Source organism: Mustela nivalis, assembly GCF_964662115.1.
Source record: "Mustela nivalis genome assembly, chromosome: 9".
Lineage (NCBI taxonomy): Eukaryota > Metazoa > Chordata > Mammalia > Carnivora > Mustelidae > Mustela > Mustela nivalis.
Window position 1 is genome coordinate 92,926,605 of NC_139028.1, and position 23,513 is coordinate 92,950,117.

A 23,513-nucleotide genomic window follows, 5' to 3' on the forward strand; every position below is an offset into this window, starting at 1 on the left:
CAAAAGCAGTGAAGCAGAGATATTCTTTGAATAGTTTCTCTTTGCTCTTGAGGTGGGACCCTGGTAAAGTGCATGGACCCGCCCACCACGTGGTGCTAAAGCCTAATGGACTGAGTGCCTGGGGTGTAGTAGGTCACCTCTCACTCTCACAGCTGCAGGACCCCGCCCTGGGATGCCTTCTTCCCTTTCCCCCTTCAGACCTAATCATCCTCACACCTTCTTGCCCTTATAGCCCTGGGGTGTTTCACTATCCCTTGTTTGTTTCCACTTAAGTGGCCTACACCTTTGTAAATAGCACTTCCTGAAACTCTTCAATCATCCTTTTGAGTGGCCATCCCTTTTGTGCCAAAACTCCAGCAGGTAGAATGAATGAGTCTCCAGAAGTGAACATACAACGAGCCAAAATCCAGACAACTAGTCTAGACAAGGTCTAGTATTTCTACACCCACCATGAACAAACTCATTCCTTACTGAAATGTTCAGAGCCACAGAATCCATTTTCTGGATCCTTAAAATCCAGAGACCTTGAGAAAGCATTTTTCAAAAAAGAAAACACATGCTTTCTTTCAGAGAACTAACATGCCAATTCATTATTTAAAAAAAAAAAAATTCTGTATGACTTTGAAATATTCAAGAATAAAATTTTTAAGGAAATGAAAGTTATAAAATGTTCAACATCCTAACACTAGCTAAATGGACCTCTATTGCTCTGTGACTATCTAGCATCTCAGCCTCTTTGCTGCATTTGGAGAATTTTCCATCTTACAACTCTCGGTGAAAGAGAGAGACGACTTCCCAGGCTCCTCTGCAGCAAAAGCATTTGCATGTGACCTAAGCTCGGCTGAGCAGGCACACTCTTACCATACTTTGAGCAGAGACGGGGCCAGTGAGCCCAGCAAATAGGAATCCTTGTGGCAACAATGGAGGGACTAGGGGCAGCTTCATCAGTCTCTTCAAATTGCTGCCCCAATTAGCAGCATTGCGCATGCCCAGCAATGGAGGCAGAAGCAGCCAAGTGCCCATCACTGGCAAGGGAAGTGTCTGGTTGAGACCAGTCTGGGCATGATTTTGTATGTTGTCCTTGGCCATGTAGAGTTTAATTCTAGTTTTTTGGCAGTTGGAGTGTTTTGTGAGCTGATGGATGCTTTTAAAATTCCCCCCTTCCCCCTTTTTTTCTTTCTCCTCTTTCTTTCTTTTTTTCTTTCTTTCTTTCTTTCTTTCTTTCTTTCTTTCTTTCTTTCTTTCTTTCTTTCTTTCTTTCTCTCCCTTTCTCTTTCCTTCTTTCTTTTTCTTCCTTCCTTCCTTCCTTCCTTCTTTCCTTCTTTTTCTATACTACCCAGAATCAATGTCTGTGTTTTGCAAATAAGTAATCTCAAGTAAGAAAGAGGTTTTCACTGATAGCTCTTTGCAGGTATATTATGCCTTATCAAAGTAATTATCAGATTGAGTAGTGGAACTGATAAGTATAAAACAAATAGTGATAGCAATGCTAAGTGCAAAGTCATCCCTTCCACTCAATTTAAAAAGCTTTATTACCATGAGGATCATTTATATCATATGTGTGCCTCTTTCTATAGGTATGTATATACATATGTATATAAATCACAACCAGATAATTATAGGCTACTGAGGTCTATCTGCGTGGAAGACTGTAGGCTATGGCACGTGTTCCATTTAGACCACTGATAGGGTTCTCATTTCCTTTTTGGAGAAAAACAGGAGCTTCAGATGATCAAGGAGTTACAAAAGGTCATCAGACTTCCTTACTTCAACTACCATTTATTCTGTGCCTCTTGAGATACCAAATCTGATTCTCCCACTTCCCCTAAAAATTGAATGTGTGTGTATGTGTGTGTGTGTGTTTGTTGATACTGTAGGTCATTCCTTCTGCAGACACTCCTTCCTCTATCTCCTTCTACTGCTCACAGTCACAGATGTCTAGAAGCCCTCCCTCTTCTCGAAATCTCCTGTAACTAAAGGAAAAAAATAGGGAGAGATCGACATGGTGCCTATATGTCTATAGAAGGTACTTACATATTCACTTCCACATACCAGCTCAAACCCAAGCATTACAGTCCCTCTTCCTGTCCTGTACAGGGTTCCGGTTGGATTGCACGACTAAGCAAACAAACTCAGTCTATTGAAACCCAAAGTAAGAAGGGTCACCATATCAAGTATAAAGGCCTGCATGTCTTCATCTTCAAATGAATCATACACTCAACTACTAGCAGCCAGCTTTTGCTAAGTGTTGATGGTTGTTATTGATGAGGACTTACGAATCTATACCAGTAGTTCTCAGAGTGGAGTCCCTGAACCAGCAGCATCCACCTCATGCAGGAATGCATTAGAAATGAAAATTCCCAGGCTGTACCCCAGGCCTGTTGGGTCAGAAACCTGGGGGGCAGGTAGTGAGCCCAGAAAGCAGTGTTTGCACAAGTCTTGGGTGTGTTCTGATGCATACTCAAGTTTGAGAACCCCTATTCTAGAACTGTGGTTCTTAACTCTGGCTATCCTTTAGAATCAGCTGGGATGCTCTTTCAAAATAGCAAAGGCTGAGTCCCCCCACCAACAAATTGAATCACAGCCTCTTTGGGGGAGGCCTAAGTACTGGGAGATTTCAAAAGCTCCCCCGTTACTTCTGTTGAGAACCATTGATCTAAGCGTTTACATTCAGTAGGGCCATGGATTTTAAGTAGCTTTAGTACAAAGTAAACTGAGACAGCATTTTAGCACACAGACACAAAAAAGGGGTAACTGATAAGTAAAGAGTAATATATAAATAATGCTGGCTGTTATAATAGATGCAGTTCCAAAGCACCCGTTTGGTATCATTAAATTTATTTCATGTTTGTGATAGCCTAGTGCAGATCTGCAGCTCTCTACTTCACATGGCCATTCAAGAGGCTCAAGCTTCTTCCATTTATGGCTTTATCCTCCTCCAAGTCTTTGGAGCTCTTCCCATTCATCTGGTCAATGAAGAAGAGTGAGGATCCCAGGTTATGCCGCCCCCTGCCCTTCCTGGGAGGGTGTGAACACAGAAAGAGGAAACCAAGAGGTCATTGGCAGGCAGCCCTGTTGCATCATCTGTAATTTTCTTGGAGTGACTGTCAGCAAACATCTTGAACTGATGAACTCCAAGATTGGAAATAGATGGACTTTGTATTCTCATTATTAATATATGGACTTTCCATGCTTTTCTTTCTTTTTTTTATTTTTTATTTTTAAAGATTGTATTTATTTATTTATTTGACAGAGAGACAGGGAGAGAGGGAACTCAAGCAGAGGATGTGGGAAAGGGAGAAGCAGGCTTCCTGCTGAGCAGGGAGCCCCATGTGGCACTCGATCCCAGAACCCTGGGATCATGACCTGAGCCAAAGTCAGACACTTAACAACTGAGCCACCCAGGCGCCCCCTCCCTGCTTTTCGAAAAGAAGGAAGATGAAGAAGTTATACAGTTGGATATTTAAGTTGGATAACTTGGATACAGAAAAAGTGTGAATGTTTTAGAGACATAGTAAAAATAGCAGGTTTTGAAGAGAGAGTCATAATAAAGGAAAGAGGAGGAGGAAACTGTCAGAACCTTCCGGAAGTCATGGAGAAAGTAACCGTACAAGTCTAGAAATAACCGAGATGTTTAAGATAGGAAAGCAACCTGACGAGTATGTCTGTGAAGGTTTTCATATACACATTTATGTACATTCAGTCAAACTCTCAAACTCTCTGTATGTTGTGGGGGGTGGTGGGGTGCTGCTTCTCAGCTGTGATAATCATTTGGCCTCAGAATCTGCCAGAGCATTTGTGTGAGTTGCCTTCTGGGTCATATAATGGCAAGTTGGGGGCAGACATGCAGGGCTGTGGGTGGTTAGGAAAAGCAATGGTTCTGTGGGAGGCTGGGAGTTTTTTATGAAGCTTTCGGTATTTTAGGCAAACCATTTTAAGAGCTGACTTTTTCAAAGATGTGTCAACAGAGGTTTCAAAACTGACCAGGCATAACGGTTCCTAGGTCTAAGACAAGTAAGCTACATCTCCTGGAATCAGAATTACAGAGTTCTTTTTATTCATGGATTTAAGAAAACCATATAAAGAACCTAACATTTGCCAAGAATTGTCAGGTTCTGGAGATACACTCGTGATCAACACAGAGTGGGGGGCCCTGTCTTCCCTGAGCTTGCAGCTTGGTGGTGGTTGCATATGAGTAACTGGGTCTCACAGTTAAGTCTTTTGTGAAGTCTTAGAAATTGCCTGAGGTGGCCCTGACCTAGTCTTTGGAAGGAAGGGTGTATTGGTTATAAGAGTGCTTGTCTACAGATTGAAGACTCCACTCACCGACCTTAACCTCTTTTCAGGGGAAGAAAACAGCAGCCTCAATAACTGGGAAGGTTATATTTCCGGAAGTAAGTGGTCCAGGATTATATGGCGGTTCCAAGATGCCACCAAGGCCTTACTCTTTCATTCTTATCATATGGATCATGTCTTTATGGTTCCAAAATGGTTCTTAAAGTTCCAATATCAATTCTACATTCTAGGCAGTAAGAAGATGAAGGACAGATGGCAAAACACCAGATGAACCTGTTGGATGTTTTACAGAATCGCAATCCAACACCTTATCTTTTTGGCCACAACTGTGTCCCATGGCTATTCTAGATACAGGGGTGGTAAGAAATGTAGCTTTTGGCTTCACCAACTCAGACTAAACTGGACTTCTGTCAGTCCAGGAGAAGGCAAAGTGACTATAGGGAGTCAATTATGACAGCTGGTTGGTGGGGGGCTGGGCGCAGTGTACATGGAGGAAGAGGGCACCATGTTCCTTGTAACTGTGTTGTTGCCCCAGAGATTCCTCTGGTAGTTTTTGAAGGTGCAGGTGATCACAAGGTTGGAGCAGGTTGGGGGGAAGCCTGAAACACTTCCCTTCAGTCCTGCTGTTTCAAGCAGAACCACCCCCAAGCATGTTAGGTGCACTCAATGTCGGGACGCAACAGTGAGCCAGAAAAATTCCTCACCCCCCAGGGACTTCACACTCAGGGAAGGAGTCAGAAAACACAATCCTTCACAATTAAAGCCCTTCAACGTGTTTTCACGTCGTTCTTCCCAGCAAACTCTAAGGGAAAGCAAGTGTATGGTCTCATGATTTGGATACAGAAACAGAAGGCCAGAGAGGGCAGAAAGTTGCCCAGGGCCAGACTGTTGGCTAAGGGCGAAGACTGGACTAGGGGCCAGGGCTTCTGCTTCCCAGGAGAGAGCTCTCTCCTCTCCAGGGCCATGTCCTGCTCTGGGTGTGGAGACCTGCTGGCTGCCGGGGTTCAGCAGCACTGAACCGAAGCCTCACCGGGGTGGGAGGAGTAGAGGAGAGGAGGACAGGCTGGATGGCAGGCTTCGGAGCAGCCATACGTGTTATCTCCCGGCGAGCTGATGAGGCCCGCTGCCTGTTCTCTCCAGCTTATATGAGAGCCAAGAGCGCTGTTTTCCCCCATGATCAGAGGCTTCAGGAAGGAATTTCCAGGCCAAGACCTTCAGGGATGGCACGTCCCTGGACTAGTTCTCTTTTTGCCTCCATCAAGCCCATCTGGTTCCTTTCCCTCTGTGAGCCATTTGGGAAGGTTGGCCTTATGACGGGAAGGTTGGCCTTTTAGCTCTCTTGGGGCCTCCTTGACCTTCAGTAGCCTGTCCCCTGGGTTCAGGGTGGAGTCGCTCTGAAGCAACCCTTGGGGAAGTGAGGCCTGGCCTTACCCCCCATCCCCACCCCCACTTTCGCTTTCCCTTCATTCCCTCTCAGCTGGGGCATTTGCAGGGTTTCCCTCTTCCTGCCCAGTCCTGGCAGCCATGGCTTCAATGTCAGATGCTAAAAGGAACTTTCATGTTTCCCCCATGGATCAAGGTCTAGGTACTTCTTGGCACCATGGTGGGTCTTTAAGGAGGCTGGTGAAGGTGGCTGCATGGACAGGGTGTGCTAGGCCGTGTCTTTCTGCCACTGTTTCTGCTGCCTGCAGTAGTCTTCCAGCTCCTCCTGGTCCTGTGCATAACTCAGGACAGGGTTCAAGTTTATCTCCTTTGGTGGGTCTTCCCTGCCCCCTTGCTTGCCCCCTCCACCACTACACAGCCCTGGAGTGGAAAGATCCCTCCCCACTGCCCACAGGTCTCAAAGCACTCAAACCCTGGCTCAGTACAGCGCACAGATCTGTCTATGTGTCTGTCTACGGGTCAGGCTGCCCTTGACTCTGAGATCCTTGCACTCTCCAGGGCTAGACAAGTGCCCAGCACTTAGTAGGTCCTCGATACATACCGGGACACATTATGGTACAGACGTTCTAGAAGCATGTGAAAAGGCCTTTGTCGTGCTGTTAAGGTAACTTAAGCTAAAGCAGCTGCCAGGTGGCAGAGAAATAATAATGACCACTGATAATACATGCTAAGCCCTTAATAGACGCCAGGCACTACCTTAAGCTTTTTGCATGCCTCACCCCACTGAGTGCTCACAATAGCTCTATGACCTATGTGCTTGCCCCACTTTGATCACAAGGTAAGAGATGCGCAGAAAAGCTGAGTGACTTGCTTAAGGCCCCACAGCCAGGAAGTGGTAGAGGGATTTTGACCATGGGCACTCCAGCCATTAACCCTGACCTTGGAAGCTGCTTCTCTATGTGCCTGCCTCCCTGCCACCCGAAAGCCTGTACGTAGCATGGGCAAGATATCCTCATGTGGATCAATTAGACAAAAAGGCAAGAGCCAGCCTGCCCCAACCCTCCACACTCGATCCTTGTCCAAATCGAATGTGGGCGTGAGAGGCGGGAAGAAGCACTGAGACCGGGAACCGAGGGCGAGGGCGGGCCTCGAAAGCCTTCCACAGAGAAAGCGGGCCCTCACCCAGCCTGGAGGGGCAGAGGGACAGGCCCCGCACTCCTGGGTGACCCACGGGCAGTCCCTCAAAGATCTGCCCGAGGTGGGAGACTCGCCACCAGCTGCCAGCCTCCAAAGGAGCAAGGCGACTCCTGTTTCTCAGTCATGGGTCGACTGAGGTCCGCTCTGAATAAGGCATCTCTGTGGCCTTTGGAGCAGCGTGGTCGTCTCTCTCCCCGGTGAGAGAGCTGGGAAACATGAGCCATCCGGGAAGGGCTTGCTGTCACCCACAAATGTCTCCTTGCCACCATTCCAGTGCCACCATGCTCTCCCATCGGGGAGAGATTTGGAAATTTTACCCCTTCCTCTTCTTCAAGATGGAAAGGGTTTACGGTCTCATAAAACCCTAAAAGTGTCAGGTTCTTATCTCAGTGGAATTTCCCCAGACACCAGGAAAGCACGCAGGGCCCTGTTAAGTCGTGCTTCAAGCGCCCAGTGACGAGGCTATTTGAATCCCACCTCTGACCGGCTACAAAACCTGAGATGACTCAACCTCCGGTTGCCTCAGCTTTTTTTTTTGCTAGAAAGCGGGGTGATGACAGTACCCATCTCCTAGAACTGTTAGGATTGAATAAGTGACTGACGAGATGGGAACTATGCTTCGCCTGTGGCAAGTACTGTGTAAACACTGTTACCAGGATCCCATTTTACAGAGGAGGGAAACTGAGGCTCAGAGAAAGAGGAAGTGGTCTTCCTCAGGTCACACAGCTGGTTGGTGGCAGAATGAAGATCCAGTCTCTGTGACATGGCCTTCCAGCTTCAGGGAGCCTGACAATCCCCAGTGAGGACAGAGCTTCTTCTTTTACCCTCCTCCCCAAACGCTGATACTCCTTATCTTTTGGACAAGAAAAACAGGTACCTGGCAGAGAGAAGTGAGAAGAAGATCATGAGAAAGGAGTGTCCCGCTTGCTAACACTCTGCCATGCACTAGACCGTCGGGTCGGGGCTCAGCAAACTTGTTTCGAGAAAGAACCAGCTAGTAACTGTTTGAGGCTTTGGGGGCCATCTGGTCTCTGTTTTGACTGCTCACCTCCTAGGCTTGTGGAACAGAGGCAGCAGCAGGAATATGTAAATAAAAGGGCATGGCCCATGGCTGTGATCCAGTAAACTTCATTTCCGGACTCTGAAATTTGCATTTCATATAATATTCATGTATTGTGAAGCAGGGCTCTTCTTTTTATTTTTTAGAGCCGTTTCAAAATGTAAAAAATCCCTTCTCACCATACAAAAACAAGCGGCGGGCCGGGTACCTGAGGACAGTAACCTGCTGACCCCAGATGCAGAGATGAGTCAGTTCATCCCACCTGCAGTTCTGAGACGCATTTTACACACAAGGAAACTGAAGCTTGGGGGAGACTTGGGGGGCGGGCAGTGGTCCATAACTGGCCCAGGTGACAGCAGATGGGAGGGCAGAGCTGGAATTCAGGTCCTCTGCTCTGCCCATCTGCTCCATGATGCCCTCAGAGCTAGAGGCTTGGGTTCTCTCTGCATTTGTCACCACAGTGTAAGACCCACCCTTACTGGGACAAGGAGGCGCTGTCCTAATGGAGGTGCCCCTTCAACGTATGGTGGCCCTTTGGGGAAGCAGCGTCTCCCAGCCCGTGTTCCAGCCCGTCTTCCAGGCAGCCACCATAGTCCCAACTTGGTACTATTGGGGCTGTGCTTCTGTCTAAACATACCCGCTCTGAGCTCTGTGGCACTGGTAACAGGCTCCCTGTTCCCAGGGCTGTACTCAGCAAGAGGCTTGGGAGGTCCCCATGGCATCATGGAATAATCCAGAAAAGTGGCTTGGTCTTGAGGACATCACAGTGGGCAAGTGGCAGAAACTGTGAGTGAGATGGGCATGTCTGCAAGGTGACACTGGACCACGAGGTTTCCTGGAGGGTGTGGCCCGGGGCTGGGAGAGCTCCTCAGAGGGCCCTCTGACCTTCATCTTGCCCTTCCTCATTCTCCACACATCAGACCCCAGGCTGGCATCTGCCTCAGCCCGCCAGCCACGCTCAGCTGAGCCAGCTGTGAGGCTGTGAGGAAGGTCTGGCCCTTCCTCCCCGGGGCACCCCGGACAGCCAGGGGTGCCCTGAACCCGAGCTGCAGCTCCCAGTCTGCCACAGAACCGCAGCTGGGGCTGCCTGTGTTCAGGTCTGATCTTGTTGAGGATTCGCCAGAAAGGAAAGCACCACGCCTTGTGCAATGGGTGCAGTCTGTTCTGGGAGCTTCTCCGAGCCGGCTCGAGGGAGGGTGACTGGGGACCCGGGCGTTTGTCTGTTTAGTTTGTGTCTTTTTAAAACAGTAGTTACAGAAATAAACATTCTCAAAGTAGAAAACTTAGGAACTCTGGGCAAGACAAAAGAAGGGACACATAAAAAACCACCCATAAGCCGCCCTCCCAGAAGTAACTTTGTTTTACTAGTCCTTCCAGTCTTTTTTCTGTGTGTGTGTGTGTGTGTGTGTGTGTGTGTGTGTGTGTGTGTGTGAACTCCTTATCCAAACAGGATTGAGGGTCAATTCTGCTTGGGAACCTCTTGTTTCTTCTTCATTTCACACTGTAGGGTGAGCACGTTTCCTTGTCAAAATACATTTTTCTTTCCTCTCATTTTTCCCCACATCCGTTTTTGGCAAGTCTTCTTTCAAAGGTGTGTAGCCCATAGATTGGGGTCACAGGTCCCAACCGGATCTCAGGATCCAGCCCTTTTTAGGCAAGAATGCTGGGGCGGGCTCTGTGGTTTCGTGTCATGGAAAAGCCCCAGGCTTGCTGCCCTTCGCAGCCAGAGTTCCTGCCCCAGCCGCACCCTAACTCATGGAGCCGTCTTCGACGAGTCACTTCACCCCTCTGGGCCTCAGTTTCTTTACCTATAAAACGGGATGGTTGAATTAAGGGCTTTGCCAGCCTTAATGCTCCATGACTAAGCACTTGTGGACTCACGGGATTCTAGATGCTTCTGGAAAATGTTAGCTGCTGAGAGGAAGTTGCTTCTCCCTTAGTTCTAGACTCGCCAAGCTGAGAGTCATGGTCCAAAAGATCTGAAAACCCCTCTGGGGTAGCCAGTGCCCTCTGCTGTGGGTCCCAGAGCCTCCGGGGGCCACCGGGTCCTCTCCACCCTCCTGCTCCCCACCGGCGTGGAGAGGGAAGCGACTGCTCGAGGGCCAGCACTGATCTCCCAGCTCTGCTGCTCTGGGTCATGGCAGTAACAGCTGGAACCAGTGGCTACCGGCTGTCAGCTACATTTTGAAACACAAACGATGTGTCTGGGTGGAAAGCACAGCCTGGGTCAGGCCTGGGGTCATGCTTGGGAGCTGGTGTGATCTGGGAAGATCCTTGGGTGGGCAGGCCTTCTCCACCCCCTCATCGCATCACCCCACCCCTGCCCTGCTCTTTGTCCTCCTTCCCTCCAGAGTTGCAGCTGGCTTCTGTCCGTCTGGTTTGGAGAGATCCCGCCATGACGCTTGGAAGGCAAGGCAGCTGCTGTGTGGAGCCTTCAAAGGCGCAGGAAGGCCATCAAACAAGCAGCAGACTCCGTCCCGCGGAGGCTCTGACTGTGGGCCTCCCACGTTCTCTTGCAAACATCACCATCTCAACAACCATCACGGCGACATGGCTACCCTTTCATACATATTTGCTCTATGCTCAGCAACGAGCCCAGCATTTCCCTTGCTTCATCTTCAGTCCCCGTTACGCAGCTCCCCAGGGTGGGGTCTGGCTATTAATACCCCCATTCTACAGATGAGGACATTGGAGCTCAGAGGTGGAACCCTTGGCCCCAGGGCTCCCCAGCCCACTGAGTTACAGGACTGCAACTGGGCTCTGGACCGTAAGCACCCAAGCCTGCCCTGTAAGCACACTGCCCTTCCAGCTCCCCCAGTTCCATGCCTCAGTTGGTCGGGATTCTCCCACTGCAGCTGCAGCTTTTTCCTGAGTGCAGACATGCCCAGAGACCTCACAAGTCTATTGGTTCCAGGCAGCTCTGTGCCAGGTCCCCTCCAGGCGTGTGCCCCAAATGTGGAAGACTTGGTCCCCATGCTGGAAGTGTAAAATTTCACCAATGAGACGAGGGATGTAGATCCTGGGGTCCTAGGCTGCATTTCTCTTTCTCACAGTATCGTAGGCAGAGTGCATGTCATTGAGCTCTCCCTACAGCAGTTGGAATGCCGCCTTTGCTGTTTACTAGCTGTGTGGCTCTGGGCAAACCTCTTACCATCAGGCTGCACTTCTCTACAGGAGGGATAATACTACCCCTTTTAACTGTTGACTCAAGGATTAAAGAGAATGGATAGAAAGTACAGTCACAAAGTAGGTGCTTAATAAATGTTAGCTACTCTTATAATGATTGAAAGAACAGGGTCCAAAGTCAGATGGCCTGGGTTTGATTCCCCCTTGGGGGGGATATGGGATTGTTGTAAGAAATAAACGAATTCATACATGTATCAGAGGAAGAAATGTTCACTAACTATCTGCTAGGTGCCTGACATATACTGATGGCTCGAGAATACGAATTTTATTACTAATTAGCATCACCTTATTATTATTATCACTGCGATTCGTCACGCATCTGATTTATGGATTCAAGATCACCTCACTGCCTCTCCTAGATGATCGTATTTCTACTCACCATCTTTTTAAGTCATCAATTCACAACCTCAGAATCGTTTTTAATTTTTCTTTCCCCGTCTACAATCAATCTGTCCTGTCTGGAATGTTTCTTCCATTAAAATCGTCTTGTCCATCCCCACTGATGTGGTACCTACTTAGTCTCTCCTTCCTGATGTGAATGAGTGTAGCAGCTTCTTTCCCATAGAGATCTCATCCCTTTCTGCCTTACAAAGCAATGATTATTTTTGTTACCATCATCGGAGAATGGGTTATCATTTGTACTGAACTACACATCATCATGATGTCTCACTTATGTGATGTCACATACTTAAGTGATGTCTCCCTTATCACCACTCTCCCTTTAGGTATCCAGACACCACCTCTGATTCGGGGAACATAAGTGTTCTCGGTTGTTGTGAAGAAGTTTGTCAACACATTGGGTTATATTCACCAATGATCTCATCTTCTTTGCGGTTGCACGAGAAAACTCCACTTCTTGGATGTCTTGCATCTAAGGGCTGCCATGTGACCATATCTTGCCAGTAGGATGCGGGTGTGATGATGGATGTCACTTCCAAGCCCAGCTCCTAAAACAGCCCATGCAATTCTCCCTGTTCTCTCTAGGCTTGCTCTCTGGCTGAATGCAGAGCTCCGCTCCAGGGGAGACTCTGAGGAGGGCTTAGGACATAACAAATCCACCAGATGGAAGAAACTTGCATCCCTAGCTTGGATGAGATCTGCTCCAAAAAAAAAAAAAATCTGTATTGAGCTTTCTATAAAAAAAAGAAATAAAGCTCTATTGTGTTAAGCCACTAAAATGTTAAGGGTTTTGTTTTGTTTTGTTTTGTTTTGTTTTTGTTTTGATTTTGCTGTTTAGCCATCTCTGCCTAATATGGGTGGTGAAGAGAGGGCTCGGCAAAATCTCTGGGCCTAGGTAGAAGGCAGTATTACCAAGATGACCCGTAAATCACAAGAAAGAGACCTTTACCTGATGGCCAGGAGAAAGATACTGAGTAGAATCTCTCACCACTCGGAAGGTTCAGTGTGCCGTCGACTGGCAAGGGGTGGTTTTCCCAGTTTCCTGATGTTGACTGCAGATGGTCCTCACTAGGCAGAGCCTAGGCAGCAGTCTGGAAGCTGACTCTGCTCCTCTTAGGGTCCTATTATACTCTGATCCTTCCTGCAGGCCTCATGGACCTCCACCCTGATAACGTCCCTCCCCAACCCCTCCCTCCTCTGCCTTCCATTGCGGTGGGTAATTCCAAACCACCATCCACAAAAAATAAACCCACTGAAAGTCCCACCGACTGTTTATATGGTGTGGGTAAGTGCCTATTTCTCGATGTACTATTCAGCATTGTGTATTACCAAACTTTAATGTAAGAAATGCTTTATTGTGGTAAAAAAAAAAATACACAACATAAAATTTTCCATCTCAACCATTTCTAAGTGTTCAGGCCAGTGCATTAAGTATATACACATTGTGGTATGGCCAATCTCTAGAACTTTCCTATCTTGTAAAACTTAAACTCTTCACCCACTGAATGATTTCTCATCCCTCGGCGCCCCCGGCAACCATTACTTTTCTTCTGTTTCTATGAATTTGACTACTCCCTAGAGACCTCACAGGAGTGGAATCATACAGTATTTATCTTCCCATGACTGGCTTATTTTGCTTCGCATGATGTACCCCAGGTTCATCCATGTTGTAGCTTGGGTCAACTTTCCTTTCTTTTAAGGCTGAATAATGACCATTGTATGTATATTCCACATCTGGCGTATTCATTTATTTGTCAATGAACTTTTGCGTTGCTTCCACCTTTCAGCTCATGCTGCTATGAACATGGGTGTGCAAATATTTCTTCGAGATTCTGCTTTCACTTCTTGTGTCTATATACTTACAAGGAAAATGGCTAGAGCAGATGGTAATTCTATTTTGAATTTTTTAAGGAACCACCATACTGTTTTACATCATGGCTTCACCATTTTACCTTCCCACCAGTGGTGTCACAAGGGTTGCGGGTGTCCTCACAGCCTTGCCAGCAATTGTGATGGTAGCCATCCTAACAGCTGTGAGGTGACATTTCCCTGTAGCTTGAATTTGCATTTCCCTAACGATGAGGGAGTGGTACTGAACATCTTCTCAGGCTTGTTGGTTTAATCTCCTTAGGTTTGCATTTACATCGTTTCGCTCTGTTTGGAGGCCAAAGAGGAGCTCTTAAGGCAGTGGTGAGATGTTTCCACTCTCTAGTCTTGTAAGGACTTCCTCAGCTTGGCAAACAACTAGTCAGTTCTGGAAGGAGTCACATCTCAGGGATGGCAGGAAAGGCTCACGTTCCGATGGTCATGCTCGTGGCAGGCCAGGTTTACCAGCGCTCTGTCGTCATGCACACTATCTCATCCAACATAGCAGCCTTGTCCCGTGCAGAAGGTAGAGGAGATAGAAGTTCAGAGCTGAGAACACAGAAATAGGAGACTGTGTCTTTAAAATCACAACCACTGAGGGGCTCCTGGGTGGCTCAGCGGGTTAAAGCCTTTGCCTTTGGCTCAGGTCATGATCCTGGGGTCCTGGGATCAAGCCCCACATCAGGCTCTCTGCTCAGTGGGGAGCCTGCTTCCTCCTCTCTCTCTCTGCCTACCTTTCTGCCTACTTGTGATCTCTGTCAAATAAGTAAATAAATAATCTTTAAAAAATAAAATTAAAAAAAATGACAACCACTGATACAAATACCTAGTAATACGCATGAGACACGGCTGGCTGTCCACCCAATATCCATTCTCCCCTTTTCAGAGCCTTGATTTTCTTGGAATGTCCACCCCATCTAGCTATTAGGTCAGAGACAATAATGGGGGCTCTATCCTCTTGCTTAGAGATTGGTTTGGTAATGACCAGCACAGCGTGGAAGGCATTTTCAGGAAGAGTTCCTCATTGAAAATTGTAAATCAGAGAAGGCATGGTTCCTTTACTTTTTCTGGATGAGGTAATTCGCAGAGGGGATGCCTGGAATGGCAGCACCTATCTTAGGATCCCAAGCAGGACCAGTGTTAGGATGAGGTCAACGGGAACTTGACAGAGCAGAAAAAGAGAAAGACCCTGAGTTCATGATCACTGAGTAATAGCGGTAAGACCACCCTCTTGTCGTGTGAAATAATCAATCTCTAGTGCTTGAGCCTGTTTGAACAAGGAAATTTGGTTTTTGTTTGAGGATTCCTGTTGTTGTTGTGATTACTGATGTAATCTGACTGGAATAACAGATGGAATCACAAACTGACAGAAAACCAATGTGAAAACATGAGGCAAGAGCCGCGATGCCAGAGCTGCACCCCTAATCTTGGGGGTGCCAACTGTGGGCCCACACAGGCCCCCGGCAGGGATTGTTATGGGCGGGGGTTGTGTGTGGCCATGGGGAAGGTCAAGAGAGCAGGAGGGAGAGAGTGGGTCCAGCCATAGCTGCGAGACAGCAGTACAGGTCCAAACAGGGAGAATAAACCTGTTGTCACCACGCCCAGCAGGTCAGTATGGGATCAGATAGGGGGTCCAAAAGGAAACCTGTTGTTCCCTGCCCTGACAGTCCCAGGCAGAGGCGCCGGAGCTAAAACACTCTTGGCCTCTCTGAGCATCCTTTGTGTCCTCCTTTCAGACAGTGAGTTTGGAGAAAGACAGAAACGTTTGCTGTGCGGCTCGTTTCCAGCTCCTCCTTCCCCTCTCTTCCGGAAGTGCCCACCCACTGCGGTGGTGTCCCCTCCAGGCTCCCTTGCACTCCCCAGCAGGTGGGGGAAGGAAGCCCGAGGGTATTTGGGTGGTGGTGGGGGTGGGAAGAGCTGCAAGTTCATTCCCTGAGCAGTGTTGGAAAGTCCCTGTGGCTGCGAGGTGAAACCTTATTCTTTTCTTCCACTGCTCTTGTGAATAAAGCCGGTCCCTTCACTTCCATCTACCTGACTCCCGAGTATATTTCCGGTTTGGTTCTGAACTCAGGAAGAAAGGTGAAGGCACTCTTCATCGGACCCAAACCACACAATTAGTGAGTAGTTAATTTTTAAAAAAAGATCTTATTTAATTATTTGAGTGGGGCAGGGGGGGGCAGAGGGAAAAGAAAAGAGAGAGAGAATCTCCAGCAAATTCCCCACTGAGCACAGAACCCGATGTGGGGCTCAATCTCATGACCCATGGGATCATGAGCTGCACTGAAACCAAGAGTCAGACACTTAACTGACTGAGCCACCCAGGCGCCCCAGTATGTACTTAATTTGATACAGAAGCTCACATTACATTCACTAGTCTCCTGTTCCATCTAATTGTATGTCCAGCAAGATAGGGAATGGGGGGTTTTAAAGCTTTGGTCAGCTGGGGCCAGGGTCCCACAAAGGCCTTGAAAGAGATCAAGCAAAGACAGGTTTGAACAAGTCTCAGACTCAGGATGGACACATTTGAGACGGGAGCAAGTGGCACAGTGAGAGTTATTGGTGAAGCAAGAAGATCTAAAGTAATTTGACCTGCTCAATTATTGCAAACCAGGTTGAGTTTGCCTCTAGAAAACCTTTTCACTTTCAGCCCCATGGTCTTAAGTCAGCTTAGTCTAAAGGAACAGAAAAATAGTGTGAATACAAGGATAGTCACAGCAACCATGGGGTACTTCCTCGTAATAGCCAAAATATATGGAATACATGGTATTTTATTTAAGTCAGCCCTCCCTACAACCATATAGATTAGGGACTATGCTTGCCTTATTTTACATCTGAGAAAACTGAGGCAGAGAGATAGTTTGCCCAAAATTACTCAGCTAGCAAGGACCAAACCTGGGTTTTTAACCCTATGGGGAAGCCTCTCTTAATACTAACTCCATATTGCAATCAAATCATTCCAACCATTTTTATTCCTGATAACTTTTTAAAGAAATAATTCAATGGAAGCAAAAAGTTACACGCTTAAAAATGCCCATTAGAGCGCCTGGGTGGTTCAGAGGGTTAAAGCCTCTGCCTTCAGCTCAGGTCATGATCCCACGGTCCTGGGATCGAGCCCCGCGTCGGGCTCTCTGCCCCGCGTCAGAGAGCCCGCTTCCTCCTTTCTCTCTCTACCTGCCTCTCTGCCTATGTGTGATCTCTCTCTGTCAAATAAATAAATAAAATCTTAAAAAAAAATGCCCATTAGAATGTTCTATATAATTGTGACCAGAGGAAGCAATTTAAACATACACCAGCAAAGAAATATATTTTTTAAAGATATTATTTATTTGACAGAGAGAGACGCAGCGAGAGAGGGAACACAAGCAGAGGGAGTGTGAGAGGGAGAAGCAGGCTTCCTGCTAAGCAGGGAGCTCAATGTGGGGCTCGATCCCAGGACCCTGGGATTTGACCTGAGCCGGAGGCAGACGTTCAATGACTGAGCCACTCACGCACCCAGCAAAGAAATATTTTAACACACTAAGCTGTATCCGATCAATGAAATGCTGGACATAATTTTGAAATCACAATTCTGGAGGTGCCTGGGTGGCACAGTCGGTTAAGTGTCTGACTCTTGGCTTGGGCTCAGGTTGTGAAATCCAGCCACAGTGGGGCCCAATGCTCTGTGTGGAGTCTGCTTGAGACTCTCTCTCTCTCCCTCTGCCTCTACCCCCCAACCAAATAAATAAATAAATCTTTAAAAAATAATAAAATGGTAATTCTGGAATGTGTGTTGAAAAATGAACACTACAGAATAAATGCTAGGGTAACAAAGCAGGAAGGAGAATGCTGTGTACACCACAATGGCAATAGGTAGGAAAAAACCTTAATGTGCCCATATGTGATCCAAAAACTGAAAAGAAAATACACAAGAGCAAAATAACTTTTAATAACAAGTGGAATCTGGGTGACTTTTTTCTTCCAAAAGTATTTTCAACATTGCAGAGGCACTACCTTGTCAATAAAAGCAGAACAGATCTGCATGGGACACTGAAGTAGAATCACACTGGAGGGGAGAGGGGTCACTGGGCATATCTTGGGGAGTTTAATTCGGCTCAGCCTCCATCCAGCCTGCACTTATTAGCCTGCCCTTGAGAAGGTCAGTTGCGTAAGATTCTCCTCTCCTGCTCCCAGGTCTCCTTTACCTTGAAGCAGACCCCGAAGTCACCCGTGCAGGTTGCTGTAAGCATCCCACAAGGACAGGAAACTTTGGCCCTGACTCCAGACAGCTTGAACCCTGAAGCTCCACAAAGTAGAGAGGTTCTCTGGAATTGGCCCACGGGGCTGGTGACATCACAGAGACGTGGGCAGAGAAGCGGGTAGGGCAGGACAGCGGAGGAGGCAAAGACATAGACACCATAAACTTTTCTAGAGGAAATGAGATGCAAATCAGTAAAGGGCAGGAAAGAGAAAAACAAATGCTCAGGTGCTGGATGATGGTGAGAGACTTTCTCAGATGGTTCAGAGGGGAAAAAGCAGTCCGTCAGCAGGGTTCTACAGTCTGCGGCAGCCCTTAGTGTAGTAGACAAAACAAGGGCTTGACATGAGGCCACGTTTTTGTGCTAGCTCCACTGCTGTATGACTATGAGCAAGTCACTTAACCTCTCTGATTCTCAGATTTTCTAACTTTCCCTGACAACAGCCATTCCTACAGCATGGAGTTCAGAGAGATGCCCTGAAGAAACCCTTCTCCTGATAACTGGTACTTTCCTTATTCTCACATCTCTCCTGTGGGGAGGGGGCTCTGTAATCACTGAGTCACCAATGCATTCCCCGTGTCCTCCATGCCCACCCCACGTGATAACTTCCTGCTATTCTGGCTTTCTCTCTAACAAAGGACTAGAGAAGTCTGTCACTGCTTCTTAGCGGAAGAGAGAGGTGTGAAGAGGAGCCATCCTCCTGCTCTGAAGGTGAGTTTCCAGATTGCGTGTGATGAGAATGGAAACACGAGAGAAGTCTAAGCCAGGCCGCCAGGCACTAACACTCCGTGGGTGGGGAAGAGAGAAGGGACAAACCCTGGTTGAGGAGGTGGCAGGTGGGCTGACCAAGGTGAGGGGAGAGAGATTCAAGTTTTAAGGAAGAGAATGTATATGGCCGGTGGGGGGCGAAGCCAGTCAAGAGGCAGGAATGAAGGGAGGCAGGGGAGAGAGGTCGAGCAGCAGGAAAAGGGAAGTTAAAAGGAGACGGAGAGAATGGGGGCTGAGAAACATGAAAAAAAGCATCGAGAAGCTGATAGGATTCCCAACAACCCCCTGTGCATTCTGCTCACATCCCCACCCCGCGCACCGTGCCCAGCGCTGGTGATTATGAACGCAGCTCTAAGAGGAGCGGGCATCGGCTGCTGGACATGGGGCTCTTTCCCACGAGATGAGGCAGCGGAAGTGCCATTGCTGGTGGGTTTACCTGTGGAGATACAGGCCCCCTGTCCTGGGAGTCCCCCAGCCCCACGAGCCTGGGCCAGAATAAATAAATTTTTCCATCCTCGAACAAGTGTAAGCCAAGGCTTGAAAAGTGCCAACCGTCCTTGGCATTGCCCCCCTCTGGACTGGGAAAGGGGACAATGGTTGCTTCTGAGGCCAGATCAGGTACAATGAGCACCAAAGCCAAATACATCTTCGGTCCATCCTCTCTCTGGGGTTTCCTTCTGGCTTTTCCTGAATGCTCAGAGTTCCCGTGCTCCTGCCCACGCCGACTACCACTGGGCCAAACTCACTCATGAGGAATGGTCTTCAAAATGTATTGATGCAGAGGCTAAAGTGACCGAGAAGGCTGTAGAAGGTCAGATGGTAGACACTGGAGCATCAGCTGGCTGGCGGAAGAAAGACTGATAAAAACTTGTCTGAACAATGTCATATTGTGGCCCTGCCTCCAACTGCCCAGATTTGGTCACCCTCCCCCATGTCACTTGTCAGAGGCCACCTGACAGCACTTGTAAGAAGGGACCACATCCCCCTCACCCCCATTTCCCATAGGACTGGGGTCCGTGAGGATGGGCAGAACTTCCTTCCCAGCTCTACTGCCAGCAGAACGGGTCCACCCAGTGTGTGGTGGAGACTGCCCTCAGGACTAAGGTGTTTCCTTGGAGATGATGTCACAGCTACTCCGGGTGTGCATGTGTGTGACTGCGCATGTGCATGTGCACACACGCCCATGCACCTCAATACGCCAGTTACGTAGATTGCATCTTAATGTATTTTTCAAATATTACATATAAAAACTTCTGGAGAAAATTTGAAATCACCAATGACATAATAGTATTTTACTTACTTTACATCAAAGAGCCCTTATCTTTTAGAGATACATATTGAAATATTTACATATAAATAAGATATGATGTCTGGAATTTGTTTCAAAATAATCAGGTAGTGGGGAAGGAAGTAGGAGGTGCAGATAGATAAAATGGGCCCTGAGTTGGTCATTGTTGAAATTGGGTGATGGGTGTATGGGAATTTATTATACTCTTTACTTTAAAAAAAAAAAAAAAAGTGTCTGTGGTCAAATAATTTTGGGAAAAGCTGAATAACATGGCCCCCTCTTGGAGAACTACAGTATGTATTAGTGTTAGGTTTTATGTTGCTAGAGGATAGGGATTACATGGGCGTGTTGACCACGGATCCGCAGTGCCTAGCACGGTGCCCAATGCTAGCAAGTGCTCAAAAAATGGGTGATGCAGGAATAAACAAGGAAAAACACTTATAGTGAGGAGACCTAGTCCCCTGTTTCAACCTAGTGTTTCCCAAACGTATTTGCTTATGAAAAGCCTTTTATTGAGGAGCACCCTTGAAATTAATATTTTGGGAAATGGTCTCAGAGCAGTTTATGAATAGTATTAAAACCAGTCTCACAATGTCCCAACGAGTTGGCAGAGGAAGCCACAGGTTTATAGCCCAGGACTACATGGACCATTTCCTGCCTATAAACTGTGCTCAAGGTCCCAGATAGCTGGGTTTGGAATCAAGACAACCCATGTGGGCAGCCCATTCTCTTTCTTTTTACCCCAAACCTTCTCCTGATGTCTGCAGTTGAACTTACCCAATATTCGAGGGGAAGACGAGAAGAAAAGTGTGCAGGGCTCTTGGAAGATGGTGGCGTGTTCAGTGAGTGAGGTCAGCATGGTGTCTTCTTTCTCATGGCCGTGGCCTCGTGGGTGAAGTAAGCCTTGCGAAAAAGTGAAGAAGCAGATACAAACCTAGGCATCTACTTGAGGGCGTCTACATCAGGAGAAGGAATGCAGGAAAGCGCTCACAGGAAGAGCCAGGGCGGAATTCAACTCCACTTTCTTCCCCTTCCCTGGATCCACAGGGGGACTCCATTTCCCAGCTTACCTTGCAATTAGGCGTGGCTAGAACCCAGTTCAGTGAGTCCTAAATGAAAGTGATGGTCCCACACCCGGCCTGGCTCATAAAACCCCCACAAATAGTGCTCCTCCATTCTCTTTTTCCTTCCACTGAGTGAATGAGGAATACCCCAGCAGATTTGGAACTCATGTGTTGAGAATTATAGAGCCTCCATCACCCTGAATCCTCCATCCTCCCCACACTATCCTATCTATCCAGAAACCCCTATCTTATGAGTATTAGATGATTCAAAAATAAGTTTCTATGTATTTGAGCCATGATGTATTTCTGAGTTGATTTGTCAGTAGCTAAAATTAGACTACAAGGTACAAAAAGAGAAATCTGTCTGAAACATAGAACGAAAAATGGGCTAGGGCAGTATCTATAAAGCCAAGAAAGGATAGAATTTAAAGGAAGGGAGGGTGAAAATAATTGTTAACTACATCTGGGTTTGAAAACCCAGAACCTGAGACATGAAGAGGTTGGCTGGGGGATGATGAGATTTTAAGGATAATTTTTCTCTTTGAATAAAAGAGAAAACCTGTGATGAAAGATCTTTTTCTTCTTGCCTACCTTTTTTCTTCAGCCTTGGACATTGACAAGTGAGGATATAATGCCTGGATCTGCAGCAACTATTTTGTGACATGAGGCAAAAAATCATTGAGAGAGGGAGCTGGTATGTTGAGAGTGGTACAGAAAAATGAACAGATTTTGTGTCTATAATACTATTATGCTATGACTGAGCTACTGAACAAACCCTTGAACTACTTTTTTTTCTGTGTTTTTTGTTAATAAAAATTAAAGGCTTTCTTTTTAAAAATAATAGTAACTACAATTTTTTGGACCCTGCCCTATTCCAAACCCTAAGTTAAGATAAACAAATACATCATTACATTATATACTTCAATTCTCACAATAATTATATAAAGCATTAAATGAGTAATGAACTCTAGGAACCTGAGTGAATTGTCCAAGGTTACATAGCAAATGAATAACACTCTTTAGCATCCTACGTTATTGTATCCAAAGTGATAAGTTTAAAGAGTCAGATAAGTGCAAAGACTCTCTTGTAGACTAGTGGATGGGGTTGGACCAAGAAAAGGGTGGGATCTAATGGGTTTGGAGTGGGTAAGATGGAGCCGGAGGGTGACCTTCTAACAAGACTATTTATTTAGTTGAAAGATTCTCTATAGAAACTTTTGGAACAAGACCTGGTCACTCTCACTACTTTGTAAACTCCTTTTTTATTGACGGTTCCTGAGCCAGTTCGTGTCAAACTGCATCGGAGGGTTACTGGACTTTCTTTAAAGTTGACTTACGTGCTAGATTTTTACTCCTTGCTTATGCTTGGTTCTTCTGCACCTTTGAGCTCCTGGGCGAATTACCCTCCCTCAGCTCCCTTGCAGTTAGGTGGGGTCATGTCACTGGTTTTAGCCAATGGCATATGAGCAGAAATGGCACATATTATTTCTGTGCCAAAGTGTTTAATTGCTGGTGTCAGATCCTCTACTGTTCTCTTTCCCTGATGCAGTGATTCTGTTAATGTGGAGATGCCGTAAAATCAAACCACTCAGAATCACTGAGTTACTGCCTGGAAGACAGCTGCCTTGAAGAAGTGCCTGGACCCACAGGAGATTTCGCATGGCAAGAAGTCACTTGGAGGATTGCCTTGATTCACGGAGATTTTAGTGATGTTGTTCCTGCAGCATAACCTGGGACTAGCCTGACAGATACAACTTAATATTCCATCCAGATCCGAGATGGGGAATGTTGATCATTCAACCATTGAATGCCTCATCTCAAACATGTGACATATATTCTTAACCCATCACTGAACTCTTACCCACTGAGTTGTCAAACCTCAGAATCCTCGTCATCACAGTGACCTAAGCAGTCCCGGCTAGTTAATCAGAGCTGGAAAGTGAAGGAAAACCCACGGGAATCATACCACTGAAATCAGCACAGAATCTGACTTCTCCCTGTGGCTTGCAAAGCCACACAAGAGCGACAGCTCAGCTTCCTTTACAGTCTCCTTTCTGATCCCTTGACTAGCTGGCTCGCTCTCTCCCTCCAGCCTCACTGGTCCTCTCTCTTCTTCAAACACACCAAGAGTATTCTCATCTCAAACCTTTACATTTGCTGTGCCTTTTTCTTTGAAAGCATTTCTCTAATATTTTTATGTGACTCAAATGTCCCACCCTCAGACAGACTATCCTGTCAACCATATTAAATGTACCCTCCCCCAGCTGCTCCCTCCCCCAGCTGCCTCAGTGACAATAAAACACTGGACTTTTTTTTTTTTTTTTTCCTGTTGGATTCCTACCACTTAGAGTAGTATTTGGTGCAAAGAAGTGACTGGCCAGTCCCTATCTAGACCTCAATCATTTTGAGAAGAGAGGTCAGGTCCTGTTCCTCTTTGCTTTTTCCTTGGTTCTAGTCCATGTAATGTATACAGTAGAGGTCCATTAAATTCCTGGTGGATGGTTAGAAGACTTTTATTTCCCTTCATTTTTTTTTTTGAATGTTTGTTATAACTTTATTATTGTGCCCAAATTATAATTGCCCCAAAGCAGAAGTGACACAAAAGTCCAGTAACAGATGAATGTATAAACAAATATGACACCCTCGAAATCCTGCCCAGCAATAAAAATGTCATGAGATATTGATGCAGGTAGGAATATGGATGAATTTATTTTCTTTTAAGATTCTATTCATTTATTTGACAGAGAGAGAGAGAGCACAAGCAGGGGGAG

The 23,513-nt window shown here is 46.8% G+C and overlaps 1 long non-coding RNA gene across 1 annotated transcript; it reads left to right on the forward strand.

Moving 5' to 3' along the window:
- Positions 1-17,457: 17,457 nt before the first annotated feature.
- LOC309840806 lies at positions 17,458-23,061 on the forward strand. Its single transcript, XR_014298806.1, has 3 exons — positions 17,458-18,333; positions 21,347-21,436; positions 22,292-23,061. It is a non-coding gene; the product is annotated as an uncharacterized lncRNA (long non-coding RNA).
- Positions 23,062-23,513: the final 452 nt, after the last annotated feature.